This window comes from Pseudophryne corroboree, chromosome 2 (genome assembly GCF_028390025.1).
Source record: "Pseudophryne corroboree isolate aPseCor3 chromosome 2, aPseCor3.hap2, whole genome shotgun sequence".
Classification (NCBI taxonomy): Eukaryota; Metazoa; Chordata; class Amphibia; order Anura; family Myobatrachidae; genus Pseudophryne; species Pseudophryne corroboree.
In genome coordinates this window covers 520,547,873-520,569,601 of record NC_086445.1, presented here as the reverse complement: position 1 = coordinate 520,569,601, position 21,729 = coordinate 520,547,873, and the positions used below count along the sequence as shown (strand labels likewise).

Below are 21,729 nucleotides of genomic sequence, written 5' to 3'. Positions count from 1 at the left end.
TTATTTACTATTGGGCTTTAAAATTCAAATGCATTTAATGTAAAGTTGAAGCCTCAAGAAATGAAGAGTTGAACTGATGGAGGATTATTAATTTTTTTTTTTTTTTTCATCATTTACTTCACTTTATTACACAAGAAACACATTTAATCTATAGTCGAATTCAAGTAGTATACAGGTTGCACTATGAGATAAATCAGACTATGAGACACCATAAAAAGACAAAAACACACAATTTATTATAAAAGTAGGAAATCAAATATATCATCTGAAAAATATATCACTTAAAAGATATTTAGAATAAGTAGGTTATTATAATAGAAACATATGATAGTTTCACACATTAGCACAATCACAGTGGTTCACGGTCCTTAGTATGGGACACATTCATATTTGAATTTATTAATTATTAATTTAATATTTTATTTCATTATATATTTTTTATTTTTATTTTTATTATTTATATTTATTTTTATTTATTTATTTATTTTTTTTAATTTTATTTATTATTTATTTTCTATATTTATTTAAAAATTTTTCATTTATTTATTTTTATTTTATTTTTTTAATTTTTTTATTTTTTTTTTATTATATTTTTTTATTCATTTTTTATTTTTTATTTTTAATTTTATTTTTATTTTAATTTTATTTTAATTTTATTTTTATTTTTATTTAATTTTATTATTTTTTTTATATTTTTTATATTTTTTTATTTTTATACATTTATATTTTTATTTTTTATTTCATTGTAAAATATTACATTATAGTCATGAATTTATATTAGAATACCAATGGTGGATGAGCTAACATATTTTTAAGAAAACCCATGTCAGAAATAAAAATAAAAACAAATAATTGCTATGGAATTCTACTACGTTTCCCATAGTACCCTGGAAATGGTAAAATAATAATATGCACATGTAAATTTAACATCCATCTCTAATTGAGAATATAGTGCTTATTAATTGATTATCATGTATACATATTGGATCAGTGGGGAGGGGAAACTAACAGGCAATGTCTCGTATATGGGTTTGCTGACCGAGGAGGCTGCTAGGGGATAACACCATTTGAGCCTTAAGCAGATATCAAAGGCTGCTGGGACACCAGGACGCCACAGACCGACATTAGAGGTTGCTAGGACACCAAGACGCGGTTTTTGTCATGTAGATAGAGATCACATGACAGTGCGCGTCGGGATGCACGTGCTGTGTCGCTTAGCAACCTCTGTGATACGCCACACGCATGGTTGGAAGCCGAATCGGCACACCCAGGATTGATGACGCGTGGTGCGTCAGAGTAGGAGGACATACCCCATTACGTTCCTGTCCAGTATTGGTGAGAAGAGGTGGGGCAGAATAGGAGGACACGCCCCATGACGCGGTATGCGTCAGAGGAGAGGTGCGGCTCGAGGGAGAGCCTATACCAATAAGATAGCCCTCTCTCTGACTCTTATTTATGAAATGAAAGATCGAGCAGGGGGAACTATTTAACCAATTAGTAGGTGAAACGCAGATTGGAACGCATACTGGAAGTATGCCTGTCCGATCAGGTGTAAGTAATTTAGCACTTTTAAAGTGGCTAAAGATCTGTTCAAGGTATAAAATAAACATTTAATTCACATTAAACAATTACTAACACCTAAGGATCCCTATAGAAGAGAAATATGGATTTATAAATAAAGTTTTTTGGCTCTTTTCAGGCTGATCTAATTATTAAGAGTTATCTAATTAAAGGAAGTGATGTAATTGTGCTAGCAGCTTAAATAACAGCTGCACCAATTACCACTTCATTCTGTGATTTCCAAACACAGCCAAACCTTCTCCAGGGTGAGTCCTCACATCATTTCTATTTGTTTCACTTTTTGAAGGCTTTAACTATTAACTATGAATGTAATTCTTTTGCCGGTCTGGTACCGAGGAGTTGAGATTTTTCTTGCTGTTAAAAGTTTGGATTTAGCTATCTGTGAGACCTGTGCCTCCTTATAAATAATGATAGTTTTCCTGTAAGGGAGAAAAAAAAAAATAAAAAAAAAATTTACTCTGTGAAACTTATTGTAAATTGTTACTATCCCTATGGTTGTTACTGTGCCCTTTATTTTGACAACAACAATGTTTCCATTTCTTTGAAAGGATCTATTCCTTGAAACTTATTGAGGAAGCTGCATCTCTTTTACCCTTGTGATTACCAAACCAGCCATATAAGCTTTGGTATGTACACTCATATATGTGCTAGTGATCTTCTATGACTGACACACCTTACACTAAAAACTAAAATTGAATGCTTTCAGAATTTTACGTGAGTCAACATTGAAAAAAGAAATAATTTTCACCATAAGAGTAGAAGACCACATTTTAGGTATATCTATAATATAATCGGCTTGACCATGTAATAAATTGCATGGACAAATATTTTTATATAAATACCAATATTTGCATATTTCTTTGGCAGTCTGCAAAAACGCCAATATATGGTTGCTGACAGTCCCAATGGACTATGATTAAGATTTTTTAGACGGCCCTGGAGGAATTGATTAGTTATAAGGTATGTTATTTTTCCGTTTATTTTTTAGGATTAATTATGAGGTGGGAAACCATTAAAAATGGCCTCCATCTAATCTTCTTTCTCTTCCCATCAGGCAGTGTTTACAAAAACACTATTCTATAGATTTTATATATACATAAAGGATAACCACTTAAGCTCCAGTTAGAAGCACGAATATAGGAGCTGTACCCATTAAATTCTAATAAAGGAGAATTTGATTAATCCCTATTTAGAGGTATGTCTTAGTCACTATTTGTAACATCAAAATGGATATTAATAATAAAAATGTCCTAGTAGTTCCATCAAATAAACACATCTTAGAATGTGCTATTTATATTTTAGGTTACGATCTGCCATAAGAATTTATCAAGTGCAATTCATCCTTTTCCCTATATGTGGTAGGTATATATATACAAAAAATGTTTTACATACTTAAAATATATATGTGTCTATACATATATATATACACATATATGTATATATAATTTCCCTATCTCATAATAGCAGTTTTTCTCAAATAGAACATTATCTTTTTCCCCAAACAAGTTACCCCTGATGAAGTCGATCAGACGAAACGCGTTGGGTTTGTCAGTCAGAAAATCACACCCTAGTTTGTGAAGATACTCCCTTTGAGCTCGCACCTTGAAAAAGGTGAGGGAGTATCTAGAATTCCATCCTACAAACATGTTGGTTGTGGCTGTGTTTTATTGATACAATTTTATATCTTGAATTGTGTACCAAAATTCATATGTTCAAATATATGTTATTAAAAAAAACTTTTTATTAATTGGCCTGTTGGCCTCTTGTTTGGGTGACTTTTTGGTGAGGGGTGTCTGTTACAGGTCCCCAGATCTAAATATCCTCCAGTCTACATTTTCCGACGAATTAACCGCTGGAAGATTTGTGTAACTACATTTTCACTATTAGCGCACTTGGGAATTTATGTTCTCTTTGCATGTGTTTGAGGTTTTCCAACAAAGACCTCTCCCAGTGTGCCGCTTCTGAGTTGGCGCAAGATAAAGATACTTTTGTGTATTTTTGTCTATATGTTCATTTGCAAACTTCAAACGCTGATTTTTGTGGTGAGGACGTAGAAGAGGTTTTCTTCTGATGACTCTTCCATGAAGACCATATTTGTACAAGTATCTCTTTATAGTGGAATAGTGTACCACAACTCCAGTGTCTGCCAGATCTTCCTGGAGGGATCGTGCAAGTCAAACGTGGATTTTGACTTGCTTTTCTCACAATCCTGCGAGCTGTTCTGTCTGATATTTTTCTTGGTCTTCCAGATCTTGCTTTAACTTTCACTGTTCCTGATGACTGCCATTTCTTAATTCGGAATGAACAGAGGATATGGGCATCTGATAACGCTTTGCTATCTTCTTATAGCCTTCTCCTGCTTTTGTGAGCGTCAACTATTCTCAGTTTCAGTGTTCTACACAACTGCTTAGAGGAACCCATGGTGCTGATTGTTGGAGCAAGGTCAGATGAGTCTGGGCTTTTAAAACCTTTGAGATTGACATCACCTGGTCTTTCCAGACGATGATTGAGAACAATCCATGACACTGCCAGGTCTCAGCTGTCCAAAGGGGGCAGTACAAGGTATTAACTCTGCAGGGTGCCCAAACTTTTGCAGACACCATTTTTTGTTTTCTGTTATTTTGATAGTGTAAATGATGGAAATAAAATCAAACTTTTTTTTGACATGTTATAAGAATGTCTAATCTGTAATTTGATGCCTTTTGGAGATTTTTCCATCTTTCCTTGGCTTCTTTTTGCACATTAAAATGAATTTTTGCCTGGGGTGCACAAATTTCAATCCCCACTGTATGTGCTGGATGCTTGTCCCCGGGGATCAGCAGTGCTGTGCGCTTCACAGCCACCAGTACACCCGGGATGCAGCACTGGCTTCACTTCTCCTAAGACCACCCCCAGACTCCCATAGTCTTATTTCATGGGGGGCTTTATAGAGGAAAGACAAGCTGAATGCTGCATCCCAGTTGCAGCTGCAGCTCAGTCAAACACCGCTGCTGATCCCAGGTTAAGGCAGCCAGCACATATATTACATGTAACATTACATATATGTGTATATGTGTTAACCAGGCTCCTCCCCATGCAATGTATGGTCTATTCTGCAACCCTTGGGCAGTTAGTAGACAATCTATAACCCAGTGGTTCCCAAACTGTCAGGGGTGCCATGGATTGGTGGCCCAGAACCAAATCTAACTATTTATGGTCAATATGATGGGTAAAACCAGTGTCCACGGTAGTGACACTTACACATAATGCCCAAAGTAGTAGTGCCCTTTACACATAATGCCCAGAGTAGTGGAGGTTACACATAATATCCACAGTAGTGCCACTTACACATAATGCCCACAATAGTGACCCTTACTTGTAATAAGCCTCACCTACACTCCCATCACTGGTGAGGCAGTGAATGAGAGATAGGGTAATGAAGCAGCACAGCAGGCAAAGCTGGCCCGTGACCGGTACTAATGATGGGAAGGTGACACCAAAAGGGGGTGCCAGCTGGATGTAAGAGGGAGATGCTCTCACTAGCCCACTACACACATGGGGCCAAATGTAATGGAGTGAGAGTATCATAAAGTGAGAGATTTGGTAAGGTTTTGCCATTTTTTTTAAAGTGGCAATCATTTACACTGCAAAACCAGGTTGATCTTGCTGTGTAAATGATTGCCACTTTAAAAAAAACGTAGGTGCGTCCAAAAAATATAGGGGTGTGGCTTCATGGGGAAGGGGTGTGGCCATAAAATAATACCAATTCATATTATGGTGCACAGTAGTCTCCATTTTTCAAATTACACCACACAGTAGCACCACTACACCAGGTAGAGACCCTTTTACACATTACGGCGGACAGATTCCCCTTTTCACACATTACGGCAGACATCGTCCCCTTTTTACACATTACGGGAGACATCGTCCCCTTTTTACACATTACGGCAGACAGCGTCCCCCTTTTTACACATTGTGGCGGACAGGGTCCCCCTTTTTACCCATTACGGCGGACAGCGTCCCCCTTCTTACACATTACGGCAGACAGCGTCCCCTTCTTACATATTACGGCAGACAGCGTCCCCCTTTTTACACATTACGGCAGACAGCGTCCTCTTATTACAAATTACGGCAGACAGCGTCCCCTTATTACTAGAGATGAGCGGGTTCGGTTTTACTCTGATTTACTCGGTTCTCAAAACGGCATCTTATTGGCTCACGGACGTCACGTGTTTTGGATAGCCAATAAGAAACATCCGGATAATACCGAACTGGCGTTAATTCTGGCGTTACATCCGAACCCGCTCATCTCTACTTATTACACATTACAGCAGACAGCGTCCCCTTATTACACATTATGGCAGACAGCGTCCCCGTATTATACATTACGGCAGCCAGTCCCCCTTTTTACATATTACGGAAGCTAGTCCCCCTTTTTACACATTACGGCAGACAGACAGCATAGACAGACAGAATAGACTATACTTACTGTGTCCGCTGGCTCAGGCAGTCAGGCTCCTCGGTGCAGGCAGTCAGGCAGATCCCGGGCAGGCAGGGAAGGAGGAGGAGGAGGGAGGTGGACTCGGGAGCCACAGCAGCACACTGTAATTGGTGGTGGCACTGCTGCAGCTGTCCCTCTCCTTCCACAAAGGCTAGTTGCCGCCGCTGTGTATGCTGGGATGAGGGAAGCGCATCCCTGCATGCACAGCGGCAGCGGCCAGCCTATGTGGAAGGAGAGGGACAGCTGCAGCACTGCCGCCACCAATTACAGTGTGCTGCTGCAGCTCCCTCCTCCTTCTCACCTGTCCCCGATACTGCTCTTCTCCTTGATCAGCACACAGACGGCTTGTAATGAGTCAATTTGACTCATTACAATGCCACTGACTTTAAGGAATGAGGGCAGTTGCGCCCTCAGGGCGACTGTGCTGTGTACCAGGCACACATGGCACACATGTAGTTATGGCACTGATTATTGTACCCCCTTCTAGTTAGTATATGAATTAGTGTGCCCTCCCCCTCCATTCCTAGTCTGCATGTGCATTAGTGTGCCCCCATCTCTTCCTAATCTGTGTATGTATTAGTGTGCCCCCTCCTAGTCTGTGTGTGCATTAGTGTGCCTCCCCTCACCTCCTAGTCTGTATATTAGTGTACCCCCCCTCCCAATCTGTATATGTATGTGTGCACCCCTCCCCTACCAGTCTGTATATGTATTAGTGTGTCCCCCCTCCCCTCCTAGTCTATGTGTGCATTAGTGTGCCCCCCTCCCCTCCTAGTATGTATAGTAGTGTGCCCCCCTCCCAGTCTGTACATGTATTAATGTGCCCTCCTCCTAGTCTGAAAGTGCATCACTGTTGTCTATACTCCCTCATAGCACCCTTTCCTATAATGTGCAGCCTGTCCCTCCATTAGTAGTTAGTTACATGCTGTCCTCATTTGTTCCTCTTGGCAGCTTAGCACCTCCTCTTGACCAGTAACAGCAGCCACTAGCTCCCCAGGCTCTTTTTTGTAAGAACCCGACTTCCTGACTGGCCACATATGTACCGGCAGCGTCAAGGCAGCTGCTCTGTGATGCAGCTGCTATTGGGAGTCACGTCCAGGCATACAGGATGCAGAGGTGCTCTCCAGTCCTCAGACAGCTCCCAGGGCTATAGTGTTGCCGCAGCTGTGTGCCCATGTGGTGCCCTGAGCACGCAGCTGGCACCGCTGACTGTCATTCAGTATCACAGGGGCAGGCTGCAGCAGACAGCCGCAAGGGTGGCAGAGCAGAGTGTGTCTCCTGGTTGGCACCTACCTGCTTTGCATACCTTAGCTAAGCAGGTAGCGCCAGCCCTGCATGTGATATATAGAGGCTTGTGAGACTATTAGATAAGCATGAATGCATACTAATGTAAGAAAAATACAAACTTCCCAGTGTTAAATAAGATTGTGTATTGCACTTGTTTGCGCTAACAAACTTAAGACATTCATTTTGAGTACTACGGTAAGGAAGACACAGTATGTAACATTTTCTCAGCCTACTGAGTCTAGATTACTAAACAAATAGTTAAAGGAAGGGCCGGACTGCCCATCTAACACTTCTGGCAAATGCCAGAAGAGCCGATGGCTGGTGGTCCGGTCTACAGAGACCCAGGAACGCAGTGCGATGCGCAGCTCCCCTCTCACTGTTTTGTTCCTTGCTGCCGTCGTTGTGCCCCGTTGCTAAGCAATATGGGGGTGTGCCGTGAGTCCATGCCCCCTGACTTGCAGCACACTTCCATTTGCAGTGTCCACACACCACTTTCTCGGCGCGTGCACACGGATGCCAGGGCCAGAAAGAGGCCCTAGTCCGTCCCTGGTTAAAGATATGCAAACTTTTCAAGGGAATTTTAGAGAAATTTTCTTCAGCAAAATCCAATACAGTATCATACAGTAAAACTTTGCAAAAGTTATGACTAAAACATTGACTATAATTAAACAAAAATAAAAAAAAATAAAAAACACTGAGATCCACTGACTAAATCTTGACTAAAAGGAAGCAAAAGATAAAGTCTTTAAACCAATTAAAATTTTAAGTAAGCTACTAAGACTAAAACTATATTGAAAATACTTGTCAAAATTAACACTGAAACATCCAAATATTTGACATTACTTATAGCGTTATAACTCTACCTTGATTTTTTTCTTCCAAACTAAATTACTGGCGATTTCACCTGTCATAAACTAAAATCAGTGTAAAAGAAACAAAGTGTAATAATGTTATTTTAGATAATGAGATAAAAAAAATGTATTCTCAGTTCTTTGGTCTGTTGTGTTGCAAAGAATCTGGATAACTGGAAACAGAACAACGGTAATTTACAAACTGTAAAAAGTGCGAAACTCACAATGCTACTTTATGTCTGGCCAGTGCACATGCAGATGTACCCCCACTTCACAGTGTTTGGAAATACTCTTACAAAGTCTAGGTCCGCAGATAAACTTGGATAAATACTAGACCAATCTAATAAAGTCCAATCTACTTCTCCCTAGCTACCAACTTAGCTGACAACCCCTTCATTACAACTTGGATTTATTTAGCATTCAATTGGCACCTCCAAGGCACATATATGGCTGATATATATATATATATATATATATATATAGAGAGAGAGAGAGAGAGAGAGAGAGGCCAAGAGAGGGAGGGGGGGAAGGGATATATATATATATATATATATATATATATATATATACATACACACACTGTTTTTCTTTTTCATCCACTAGGGGTCACTGGAGTACTCTTGGGATATGGACAGGATAGGCACATTTAAATATATTTAAATTAGTAACTCCCCTCCATACTCCCAGGATACCTCAGTGTTTTTTTTGTGCTCACTCAGGATAGAAGCACACGTGGAGTTTCTCCACAGTTTTTTCTAATTTTTACTTTTATTCTTCATTTTTATTTGACTTATGACTCACAATCCCTTCCCAGCTTATAAAGAAGCTTGGGTCCAGGATTGTTGGTGCTGCTGTCTGCAACAAGTGGCTTGTCAGCGCTCATTAGAGGAGCACCGCCATAGACCACAAGCAGCTTTAGCTGATTGCAGCCTGGGGCTGCAGAAGAAGCTGGACAGAGCTTAACAGAGAGAAGCCCTGTCATAGCCTCCATGGATTTCAGGTAATGAGCGGTGAGGCAGCTCACACTGGGCCCGCTATATGGGGTCTGTAATGTTATTGTAATTTACATGTCCCCGTGCTGCCTCCCTAGTGCTGGCCGCAGGCCGCCCGCTTCTTAGCGCCGCTCCACAGACCAGCCACTGCCGCTCCCCGTCGCTCCCCTCACTGCTCCCCCGGCTGGGCGCCCGCCTAACGAGCCGCGGACAGCATCCTAGCTGCCGCGGCTCACCCTCATGCTCCGGACAGCACAGCTCACGCTGCCGCTGGCCGCCGTCTCTCCCTCACAATGGCAGCTCAGGTGGAAGCAGCAGCGGACAGCTCCACGGCTGCAGCGGCTCGCCTCTCAGCTGCCATGGCTCTGTGTTCAGACTGACCGCGGACAGCTCTCACTGCTGCAGCATGAAGCGCTGCAGGACATCGTGGGGGGGAAAGGGGAGAATAATGCCCACAGCATCAACAGCGGGAGGTCCTCATAACTAAGCTGCATTCTAATGCAGCCAGTAGATCAGGCTATTAAGCATGTGTTTAATATGTAGAGGGGTCTCACTTACACTCAGATAGTAATGGGCATAAACCTGTTATCAGACTGTTAAGCCTGTGTTACAAGTTCAGGGGGGGGGGGGTCTCAGTTATTTTATAGTGATGGAGATATATATATATATATCTCAACTAATACTGTAATAATCTGAGCAAGTTGCTTTATTATACATATGTTTTTGTATATGCAGAGCACATGGCAGGACGCCATTTTAACTCTACTTCCAGGTTCTTCTTCCAGGAAGTTTGCTGCTGTCCTACAACACTCGGCCACCAGATGGAGCAGGGGTGTTAGTAGGAATTTCTGTACATATCAGGTTTCATATATAGTGTGGTCACGTGCACTGCACTTTTGGTTGTGTGACTTGTCTGTCGTTGTCTACTTGCCGGTCTATGGGGGTAATTGTGAGTTGATCGCAGCAGGAACTTTGTTAGCAGTTGGGCAAAACCATGTGCACTGCAGGGGAGGCAGATATAACGTGCAGAGAGAGTTAGATTTGGGTGTGGTGTGTTCAATCTGCAATCTAAATTGCAGTGTAAAAATAAAGCAGCCAGTATTTACCCTGCACAGAAACACAATAACCCACCCAAATCTAACTCTCTCTGCACGTTATATCTGCCTCCCCTGCAGTGCACATGGTTTTGCCCAACTGCTAACAAAGTTCCTGCTGCGATCAACTCAGAATTACCCCCATATGTACATAATGAGTAAGGCTAATGTTATATATATTTAAAAAAAAAAGCAGCTTAGCTGCAAGGTCTGTGTGAGTGTGTTACCTAATGGAACTCCCACATGCACAGTATGTCTTGCAAATACGGCTATAAATACGAATCCTTTCCCTGATCCTACTTGGGCATTGCTGGCGGAGGTCTAAGACTTTGCAAGGGTTACAAAAGTGCAACCCAGCTCCGAAAAATAGTTATCATTTGTTTTAGATCTTACCAGTTTCAGCTATGTTGCATTCTGACGTTTCAATGCCAGACCTGATATCTCAGGACTTGAGGATAGTGAGGTTACTGATAGCCCGGCTATTGATAATCTCATCACGGCAGTACGTCAAGTTCTACATTTTTACGGAGACTGAAGAACCTCTTTCAAATGATGAGGTGTTATTTGCTAAAAGACAAAACACAGATGTGTTTTCCTTATTCAGATTCTCTTAATAAGCAGTTAACTGAAGCATGGTAGAAGTTAACCTTTCCAGCTGCTACGACGCTTAAAGACCCGTCAGAACGTAAGCTAGAAGCTATGCTAAAGTCGATGTATACAGCAGTAGGGGTGTTACTTAGACCTGCTTTGATGGGAGTTTGGATATACAAGGCTGTAGTTGCATGGGCAACACAGGTCAAGTTGGGTCTACAAGAAGACCACCTTGTTCTTCTGGCTGATCACATCTGTGAATCTGCTGAGTATCCAGGTACGGCTTCTATGGACATCGGCCAGGTTATTTCTCGCCTTTCAGAACGACGTGCACTTTGGCTGCGTTCTTGGCAGGTGGAGGCAGAGTCCAAATGAGGAATAGAAGCGTAGCCTTAGGGAAAAGGTTAGGCGTCTTGAATTGGATAATTCTCACGGCGGACGCGAGTCTCAGAGGTTGGGGAGCTGTGGTCCATAATTGTCAGCTTCATGGTCTCTGGTCAGATCACGAAAGATTGCTGTCAATAAATGTCCTGGAACTCAGGACACTTTACAATGCGCTGCGACAAGCAGTGCACATGCTCGGTCTCAGACTGTCAAGGTGCAGTCAGACAACGCGACAGCAGTTGTATACATCAACAAACAAGTAGGAACTCGAAGTCGCATGGCCATGCGGGAAGTTGCTTGAATCCTCAATTGCGCCGAGCATCACCAGGTGATATTGTCTGCAGTGTTCTAGGAGTGGACAACTGGGAGGCGGATTATCTCAACCATCAGGATTTTCATCCAGGAGAATGGGCATTAAATCCAGAAGTGTTTCAGATGTTGGTCCAGTGGTGGGGTTACCCACAGGTGGATCTACTGGCATCTCACCAAAATCATCAAACACCCCAGTATGTGTCCAGAACATGAGATCCAAAGGCAGTGGCAGTGGATGCTCTCACGATCGCGTGGCCGTACAGCCTTGTGTATCTGTTTCCACCGTTTCCGCTGCTTCCTCTGTTGCTAAAGTGGATCAAACAAGAGTCCACCACAGTCATACTAGTGGCGTCTCATTGGCCTCAGAGAGCATGGTTCTCAGATCTCCGTGGACTACTCGCAGACGATCATTGGCCGTTCCCGCTACGTCCGGACCTGTTATAACAGGGTTTGTTCCTTTACCCCGATTTAGAGCAGCTGCGTTTGATGGGGTGGCTGTTGAAATCGCCCTCTTAAGAAGAGAGGGCATTCCGGAATCTGTTATACCAACCATGTTACGTGCTAGGAAGCCAGTTACGGCAGCTCATTATCACAGGATTTGGCGTGCCTGTATAGGTTGGTGTGAAGCTTGGAAGTTTCTGACATCATCTTTCAAGTTATCCCGTCTTTTGCTTTTTTACAGACGGGGTTATATGGAGGACTACGTTTATCTACACTAAAGGTGCTGGTCTCTGCCTTGTCAATTTACTTTCAAAGGCGGTTGGCCCTTTTGCCAACAGTACACACTTTCCTACAAGGTGTCCTCAGAGTACAACCTCCATTTATACCACCTACAGCGCCATGGGACTGGGATCTGGTTTTAGATTTATTACAGTCTTCAACCTTTGAACCCTTACAACAAGTGGATGTTAAGTTTCTCACTTGGAAAACAGTTTTTCTGCTAGCCTTAGCTTCAGCAAGGCGTGTTTCCGAATTGGGTGTCTTGTCATGCAAGCCACCGTATTTGGTGTTTCATGATGACAGAGCGGAAGTTCGGACGAATCCCGCTTTCCTACCAAAGGTAGTGTCATCCTTTCACATCAATCAACCAATCGTGGTTCCTGTATTATCAGAAAGTGCAGGAACTCCAGCTACCTTGGATGTGGTACGCGCTCTATGCATTTATGTAACCCGAACGTCTATAGTACGTAAAATGGATACATTGTTTGTTCTCTAGGATGCAGTCAAGATGGGCTGGCCAGCTTCCAAGCAGACCATGTCCAGATGGATTAAGCTGACCATACATCAGGCTTACCTTCATGCTAGGCTACAGCCGCCTGCATCAGTTTCAGCTCATTCCACATGTTCTGTGGGAACTTCATGGGCCGCAGGTCATGGGGCCTCTACGACGCAGCTTTGCCGTGTGGCTACATGGTCATCAGTGCACACGTTTGTGCGCTTTTACAAGTTTGATACGATTGCGGCATCAGCATCTAGCTTTGGCCGTCTAGTGTTACAGGTGCCAAACAGCTCTCCCGCCCAAGGGGGAAACTTTGGTACGTCCCAAGAGTACTCCAGTGACCCCTAGTGGATGAAAAAGAAAATAGGATTTTGGTACTTACAAGATAAATCCTTTTCTTTGAATCCACAGGGGACACAGGATGCCCACCCAGTGCAGTTTTTACCGGTCTTGTGGTAAGTTCAGTGGATCTTATGGTAACACATTCTCACCGACTGGTTCAAATGTTCAGGTGATATCTAATATTGTGCCAACTGTTTAGTTGTCTGTTACGTTATGTGTCAACTTCATTGTTGTCCGTTATGTTATAATGTTATAAGTAATTCTCTATTGTTCATCTTCTCTATCGCTCCTGTTCGGCTCAGTAAAAAACACTGAGGTATCCTGGGAGTATGGAGGGGGAGGAGAGTTACTAATTTAAATATATTTAAATGTGCCTATCCTGCTAACGCCCTGTCCATATCCCAAGAGTACTCCAGTGCCCCCTGTGGATTCAAAGAAAAGGATTTATCTGGTAAGTACCAAAATCCTATTATCCTTAGTGCACTATAACCAGTCCCAGATTGTACAGAGCCAGTTTAAAAGACTTTGTCTCTAAGATGTGATTTCGGGGTACCTATACAGAATCACCCTCACTGAAGCTTCATAGATTTTTGATTTGCTACACTAAAATTAAGGTAGTAAAGTATACAATGTTAAATTGAAATCTAGGGACCTACTAATTCTTAAATAAATAGTAGATCCTAATTGAACTAATACTAAATTCATAGGAAGTATCTTCGAGATTGCCGTGATACAGAGTACAGCATTTTTTACGGTGGAGGCACTAAGAAATACCTCTCGTCCATCTGAAATATTGGTATGTGAAATAATAGGATTTTGGTACTTACCAGGTAAATCCTTTTCTTTGAATCCATAGGGGGCACTGGAGTACTCTTGGGATATGGACGGTGCGTAGCAAAGGAAGGCACATTTAAATATTTAAATGAGCAACCCTCCACTTCCCTCCTCCATACTCCCAGGACCTTCAGTGTTTTTTACTGAGCCGAATAGGAGCGACAGAGAAGTGAACAATGGAGAATTACTTACATTATAAAATAACTGACAACAATAAAGTTGACACATAACGTTACTGACAACTAAACAGTTGACACTATAACCGATAGAACTTGAAAGTTTAAACCAGTCGGTGAGAATGTGTTACCATAAGATCCCCTGAACTTACCACAAACCAGGTAAAACTGCTCTGGGTGGGTGTCCAGTGCCCCCTATGGATTCAAAGAAAAGGATTTACCTGGTAAGTACCAAAATCCTATTTTCTTTTTCATCCACTAGGGGTCACTGGAGTACTCTTGGGACGTACCAAAGCTTCCCCCGTGGGCGGGAGAGCTGTTTGGCACCTGTAACAGTAGGCGGCCAAAGCTATAAGCTGATGCCGCAACGTATCAAACTTGTAAAAGCGCACCAACGTGTGCACTGCTGGCCATGTAGGCGCACGGCAAAACTGCGTCGTAGAAGCCCCACGACCAGCTGCCCATGAAGTTCCCACAGAACGTGTGGAATGAGCTGTTACTAATGGAAACAGCTGTAACCTAGCATGAAGTTAAGCTTGACGTATGGTCAGTTTAATCTATATGAATAAGATCTGCTTAGAAGCTGGCCAACCCAGCTTGGCCGCATCAACGTATTCGTCTTACGAAATGTAGACGTTCGGGATACATAAACGCGTAATGCGCGTACCACAACCAAAGTTTCATTATTTCCTGTTAACACAGGACCTACTATTGGTTGATTGAACTACTATTGGTTAATTGATGTGAAAAGATGACACTATTTGTGGCAAGAAAGCGGGATTGGTCCGAAGATCCGCTCTGTCATCATGAAACATTAAATACGGTGGCTTGCATGACAAGGCACCCAAAGTTGAAACACGACTTGCCGAAGCTAGGGCTAGAAGAAAAATAGTTTTCCAAGTGAAAAACTTAATATTCACTTGTTGTAAGGGTTCAAAATATGAAACTGTAAGAAATCTAAAACCAGCTTCAAGCCCCATGGCGCTGTAGGTGGAATGAATGGAGGCTGTACTATGAGGACACCTTGCAGAAAACGGTGTACAGACGGCAATAGAGCCAAACGTTTTTGAAATTAAATTGACAAAGCAGATACCTGCACCTTTAGTGTAGATAAACGCAGTCCTCCATCTAACCCCGTCTGTAGAAACAACAAAAGACGGAATAACTTGAAAGATGATGTCGGAAACTTCCGAGCTTCCCACCAACCTATATAGGCACGCCATATTCTGTAATAATGAGCTGCCCTAACCGGCTTCCTAGCTCGTAACATGGTTGGTATAAATTTTCCTAAGAGTGCGGTCTCAATAGCCGCCCCGTTAAACGCCGCCGCGCTAACTCGGGGAGCGGACAAACACCTCGGGCGGCAGCGGAAGCTGGCCGCCCCGCTCACATACCTGCACGTAGTAGCTGCTGGCCCTGGTATGGTTAAGTTGTTTGGTCCTGAATTGGACGCATGGATTGCTGAGGCTACGGGAGGAAAGTCTGTTTCCTTACCATTGCCTCTACCGGTAGCAAGACGGAGGTACGCTGGACCTGCGAGTAGTCTGCGGAGATCCGAGAACCAAGCTCTCAGAGACCAATGAGGCGCTACTAGTATGACTGTGGCGGACCTTCTTGTGATCCGTTTTAGCAACCAAGGGGGGGAGTGGAAACGGTGGAAATAGATACACGAGGCTGTACAGCCACGCGATTGTGAGCATCCGCCGCCACTGCCGTTGGATCTTGCGTTGTGGACACATACTGGGCGTTTGGTGATTGTGGCGAGATGCCATCAGGTCCACTTGAGGGTAACCCCACCTCTGGAATAACATGTGAAACACCTTTGGATTTAATGCCCATTCTCCTGGATGAAAATCCCGACGGCTGAGATAATCTGCCTCCCAGTTGCCCACTGCCGGAATGAACACTGCCGACAATATCACCTGGTGATGCTCGGGCCAAATGAGGATTCGAGCTACTTTCCGCATTGCCATGCGGCTTCTCGTTCCTCCTTGTTTGTTGTATGCGACCGTCGTCGCGTTGTCTGACTGCACCTGGACAGACTGAGACCGAAGCATGTGCACTGCTTGTCGGAGCACATTGTAAATTGCCCGTAATTTCAGGACATTTATAGACAGCAATCTTTTGTGATCCGCACAGAGACTCTGGAGCTGATAATTTTGAACTACAGCTCCCCAACCTCTGAGTCTAGAGTCCGTCATTAGAACTATCCAATGACCGGCGCTAAATTGTTTTCCTGCGGTTAGATTGTGTACTTTGAGCCACCAGATTACAGATACTCTGGCCCGTGGCGACAACCTCACCCTGTGGTGAATCTGCAGATGCGAGCCCAACCACTGTGCGAGCACCTCCAGTTGAAAAGGACGTGAGTGAAATCTTCCGAACTGAATCGCTTCGAAAGCCGTCACCCTTGTGCCTAAGAGGCGAATGCACAAATGTACCGAGACTGTGCGTGCTTGAGCACGAATTGTCTGTACTTTATGTTTTGGTAGGTAATTTCTTTGATCTACCGTATCGAGAATCATTCCTAGGAATTTAATTGATTGAGACGAATTCAGAAGTGATATCTTGAATCTGACAATTCCACCGTGTTGAACTAGGTCATTGTACGTTAGTAGTATTTGTTGAACTAGAGCTGTGATGAGAAGGTTATCTAAGCACAGAACCATTATCACCAGCCGGGATCTGAGAATAACTTATCCCAGACATCACCCCTGTGACAACCTGAGGCGCTGATGAGAAACCAAACAGAGTTTGAATGATGGACTGCCAACGTCTAAGTATGCCAGATGTAGTGGCAAAATTTTGAACACGCAAAAACGCATTCTTGACTTCTAGGGAGAATATGATTTCAATGGTTGTAAACCTGCAATCACTGACCGCATGAATTCCACTGATTGAGCCACTTTTGGTATATAACAGTCGGCCGGGTGCGGTACTACAAACAAAATTGTAATACCTTGAATCTAGGAGCCACTGAATTGCGGTCTACAGAACTGCCTTTTTGTCTTCTGACACAGGCCGGCTAGTCTTGGATGTAGCCTTGACAAACCACAACAAAGGTGGTAGACAATGGTACTCTATGTGTGATTGAACACTAATTATGTAACCGCCGATCTGTAACCGCAGATCTGTGGATTTCAGTAATAATGTCAAATGAGACATCCGAAGAATTGCTTGGCCAAAAGACGAAACAAGACAATTAAAAAACCTTGCCATGCCATTGGCTTGGCAGCAGCCATTCTGTCTGAACGACGGTTAAACCACCTTCTCGAGCACGTGTCGTGTGTTGTAGAACAACTGGAAAAGACTGAGGTTTAAAAGATTTGAACCCTGGTGCAGTTTTCCTTGTAAGAACTGGTGTGGCAATGGCTGTAAATAGACTCTCACACCGGAGCGTAAGAACTGAAACGTTCTAATTTAGGAGTAAAGAACACATTTTCGTGTAAGGCCACACAAAGCGTCTGTCAACTACAAAGAGTGATGATGGACTACGAGAACTAACATGGCTGACAGCTATAGCAGACATGCGTAAATTCTCAGGCGATATACCAATGTAAGTAACAAGCCGTCGAAACTGATTTGAGACCAGAACTGGCTATTAACTACGTCTGCGACTATAATGTCGGTAACCCAAACCCCAACTACAGCATAACCATTGTCTTTAGCATAGGTGGAATGTCCACACTGACTAGTTATTAAGTGTAGGTGCAGGCGGGACCAAGACAGTTTTGACACCAAGAAATGCTGTCATAGCCTCTGGTATATTGAATGGCTTAATAATAGAATTAGCACTATGAACACACACACACCCGCACAGGTGCTCGCTGCGTTCTATCGTATAGGAACGCTTGCATCTGAACTAGGTTCCTTAGTGGCATTAAAAACTCAGAACCTTGCGTCTGGCATTGTATCTTTTTGTACCACACAGCCAATGTTATCATGCGCCCTTGATGGGTACTGTTTTCTTATTGTATATTATCAGTTACTTAAATAGCGCACACATATTCCGCAGCGCTCTCACAGATAATACATAACCCTCCAGATGAGCATGTGACTACGTTATAAACAGTTAGATGTAGCCGCTCAAAAGGATTAGGATATATATCCGTATGCTTACTGGTATTCCCACTGTGCACGTGGACCCTTAGATAAGTAACGTGCACATAACTAGAAAAGAATTGCTGCACACTTTCTTGTGACAGAAAATTCCTAACACCACCCCTGCTCCTCTAGTGGGGAAGTGTTGTAGAACAGCAGAAAAAAAGTCCTGGACAAAGAACCAGGAAATGGAGTTAAAATGGTGTCCAGCCATGTGCTCAGGGGCGGAACTACTGGCGGGGCAGGCAGTGCATTGCACTGGGGCCCCGCCGCACTCAAGGGCCCACAGCCGCCGGCCGGCATTACATGAATGAGTCACAATGACTCATTGTATGTCATGCCGCAGCCGCACACCAGCGCTCCCGTGACCCGCCCGTCATAAGGAACGATTCTGGCGGCTGGCCACCCGCACACGAAGGAGGGAGGAGGGTCCGTCCCTCCCTCCCTCATATACAAACAGGTCACAGTCTCTCAGTGAAGGAGAGAGCCGCAGCAGCGCTTTGTTACTGGTGGAGGCGCTGCTGCTGCTGCTGCTCCTCTGCTTCACTATAGGCTGTCTCTGAGAACAGCCTATAGGGAAGCAGAGGGGCAGCAGCAGCAGCGCCTCCACCAGTAACACAGCGCTGCTGCGGCTCCCTCCTTCACCTCCCTCCTCCTTCTTCTCTACTGCCCGGGAAGCTGCACCGAGGAGCCTGAGCCAACAGAGAGGGTAAGTATAATTCTTCTTTCTTTCTTTCTTTCTTTCTTTCTTTCTTTCTTTCTTTCTTTCTTTCTTTCTTTCTTTCTTTCTTTCTTTCTTTCTTTCTTTCTTTCTTTCTTTCTTTCTTTCTCCGCTATGTATAAAAATGGGGAATCTGCCTGCCGCTATGTGTAAAAAGGGCACGCTGTCTGCCGCTATGTGTAACGAGGGCACGCTGTCTGCCGCTATGTGTAACGAGGGCACGCTGTCTGCCGCTATGTGTAACGAGGGCACGCTGTCTGCCGCTATGTGTAACGAGGGCACGCTGTCTGCCGCTATGTGTAACGAGGGCACGCTGTCTGCCGTTATGTGTAACGAGGGCACGCTGTCTGCCGCTATGTGTAACGAGGGCACGCTGTCTGCCGCTATGTGTAACGAGGGCACGCTGTCTGCCGCTATGTGTAACGAGGGCACGCTGTCTGCCGTTATGTGTAACGAGGGCACGCTGTCTGCCGTTATGTGTAAAAAGGGCACGCTGTCTGCCGTTATGTGTAAAAAGGGGAATCTGTTCGCTGTAAGGAGTAAAAGGGTCTCTACCTGGTGTAGTGGTGCTACTGTACGGCGTAATTTGAAGAATGGAGACTACTGTGCACCGTTTTATGAATTGGTATTATTTTGTGGACACACCCCTTCCCCACGAAGCCACGCCACTATGTATTTTTGCGCGCGCCTACGGCGCGCACTGCCCATGGGGTGGACTTGGATGGGATGGGGGGGGGGGGGCCCAAAGCATTTTGTTGCACCTGCGCCCACCGCTTGCTTGTTCCGCCACTGCATGTGCTTAGTGCTATGTGCTTTCACCATATGTTAAGCATAAGAAAAAATAAACAATATTGAGCATTTCAATTTACAGTAATATTAGTTTCAACAGATCATATTACCGCCTATATACATATGTAGTATACTTCCTATATTACAATATCCATAGTGAATCCCTATGCATATTTTAGATCTAACATAATATGCATATTCTTGATAACATTGCACCTCGTGTTGCGGTATATCATCCCCCTTTGTGTCCCGCGATCTCCCTGTGCAGCCGTAGTGCTGTTCCCTTCTCCCACCGCCATAGCTAGCAGAGGAGAGCCGGGGAGCCGGAGAGCAGCGGGGGACGGATGTAGAAGCCCAGCGGCGGCAGCCTGTCTGTCCGCGGCTGGGCTGAATAGCGGGCAGCGGGAGTGCACTGTGATCAGTGTGTTCCCGCTGAGATAATCATCCCCCCTTGCAACGTGTGGCCAGAGCACCGAGCAGACAGTTAGGCACGGGCGTCTAGGTAGCGGCGGCCAGCGGGGTGCTGTAGCGGCGGCCAGCGGGGAACATGGAGCGGGCGGACAGCAGGGTGTATGTAGCGGCGTCCCGCGGGGTCTGTAGCGGCGGCCAGCGGGAAGCATGGAGCGGGCGGCCAGCGGCGGAAGACCACGTTTCCAGCACCTGCTGTGTGTCTGGGAGCGTGCAGTACTGGGGGAGTACACTAACCTTGCGGAAGCTGTGGAAGCTAACCGCACGATGCAGTCTCTCCTACGTCTTGTGGCAGCAGCGCTGAAAGCGCCTGTGAAAAAAATTACGACTCCTCTGAAATCTCCTCCACCCAGCTGGAGGAGATGGCCGCTCAATCCTGGACCCTCACTTCTCTGTAAGTGGGGAAAGGACCGCATGCTGCCTGGCTGACACGGCCGTGCTTCTCCTGCAAGCGCCCACGTGTCAGCAGCGGCTGGAGGCAGTACAATTCCGGACCCACACTTCTTAGTAAGTGGGGAAGGTATTGTCTGTAAAATCAAAAATGAATAAAAAGTAAAATCAAACGTGAGCTTTCAGCTCATGATGTGCTTCCTTGAGGCACATAAAAACACTGAAGGTCCTGGGAGTATGGAGGAGGGAAGTGGAGGGTTGCTCATTTAAATATTTAAATGTGCCTTCCTTTGCTACGCACCGTCCATATCCCAAGAGTACTCCAGTGACCCCTAGGATTTATAGACCAAGTAGGAGGTGACTTATTATTAACTAAGCCAATTCCCTCCTTTTCTCTATCGTCCTAGTGGATGCTGGGGTTCCTGAAAGGACCATGGGGAATAGCGGCTCCGCAGGAGACAGGGCACAAAAAGTAAAGCTTTTCCAGATCAGGTGGTGTGCACTGGCTCCTCCCCCTATGACCCTCCTCCAGACTCCAGTTAGATTTTTGTGCCCGGCCGAGAAGGGTGCAATCTAGGTGGCTCTCCTAAAGAGCTGCTTAGAAAAAGTTTAGCTAGGTTTTTTATTTTACAGTGATTCCTGCTGGCAACAGGATCACTGCAGCGAGGGACTGAGGGGAGAAGGAGTCAACTCACCTGCGTGCAGGATGGATTGGCTTCTTGGCTACTGGACATCAAGCTCCAGAGGGACGATCACAGGTACAGCCTGGATGGTCACCGGAGCCGCGCCGCCGGCCCCCTTGCAGATGCTGAAGTCAGAAGAGGTCCAGAATCGGCGGCTGAAGACTCCTGCAGTCTTCTAAAGGTAGCGCACAGCACTGCAGCTGTGCGCCATTTTCCTCTCAGCACACTTCACACGGCAGTCACTGAGGGTGCAGGGCGCTGGGAGGGGGGCGCCCTGGGAGGCAAATGTAACCTATATAAAGGCTAAAAATACCTCACATATAGCCCCCAGAGGCTATATGGAGATATTTAACCCCTGCCTGATTTCTCTAAATAGCGGGAGACGAGCCCGCCAGAAAAGGGGCGGGGCCTATCTCCTCAGCACACGGCGCCATTTC

At 44.6% G+C, this 21,729-nt stretch overlaps 1 long non-coding RNA gene across 2 annotated transcripts; it reads left to right on the top strand.

Annotated features, from left to right (window-relative positions):
• The first annotated feature begins 1,800 nt into the window (after positions 1-1,800).
• On the top strand, positions 1,801-3,276 carry LOC135050932 (uncharacterized). 2 transcript variants are annotated; one of them, XR_010241929.1, is made up of 7 exons: positions 1,801-1,826; positions 2,130-2,207; positions 2,288-2,355; positions 2,449-2,541; positions 2,636-2,776; positions 2,884-2,939; positions 3,088-3,276. It is a non-coding gene; the product is annotated as an uncharacterized LOC135050932 (long non-coding RNA). The 2 variants fall into 2 exon arrangements; XR_010241928.1 differs by having other exon boundaries at positions 2,449-2,776.
• The last annotated feature ends 18,453 nt before the right edge of the window (positions 3,277-21,729 follow it).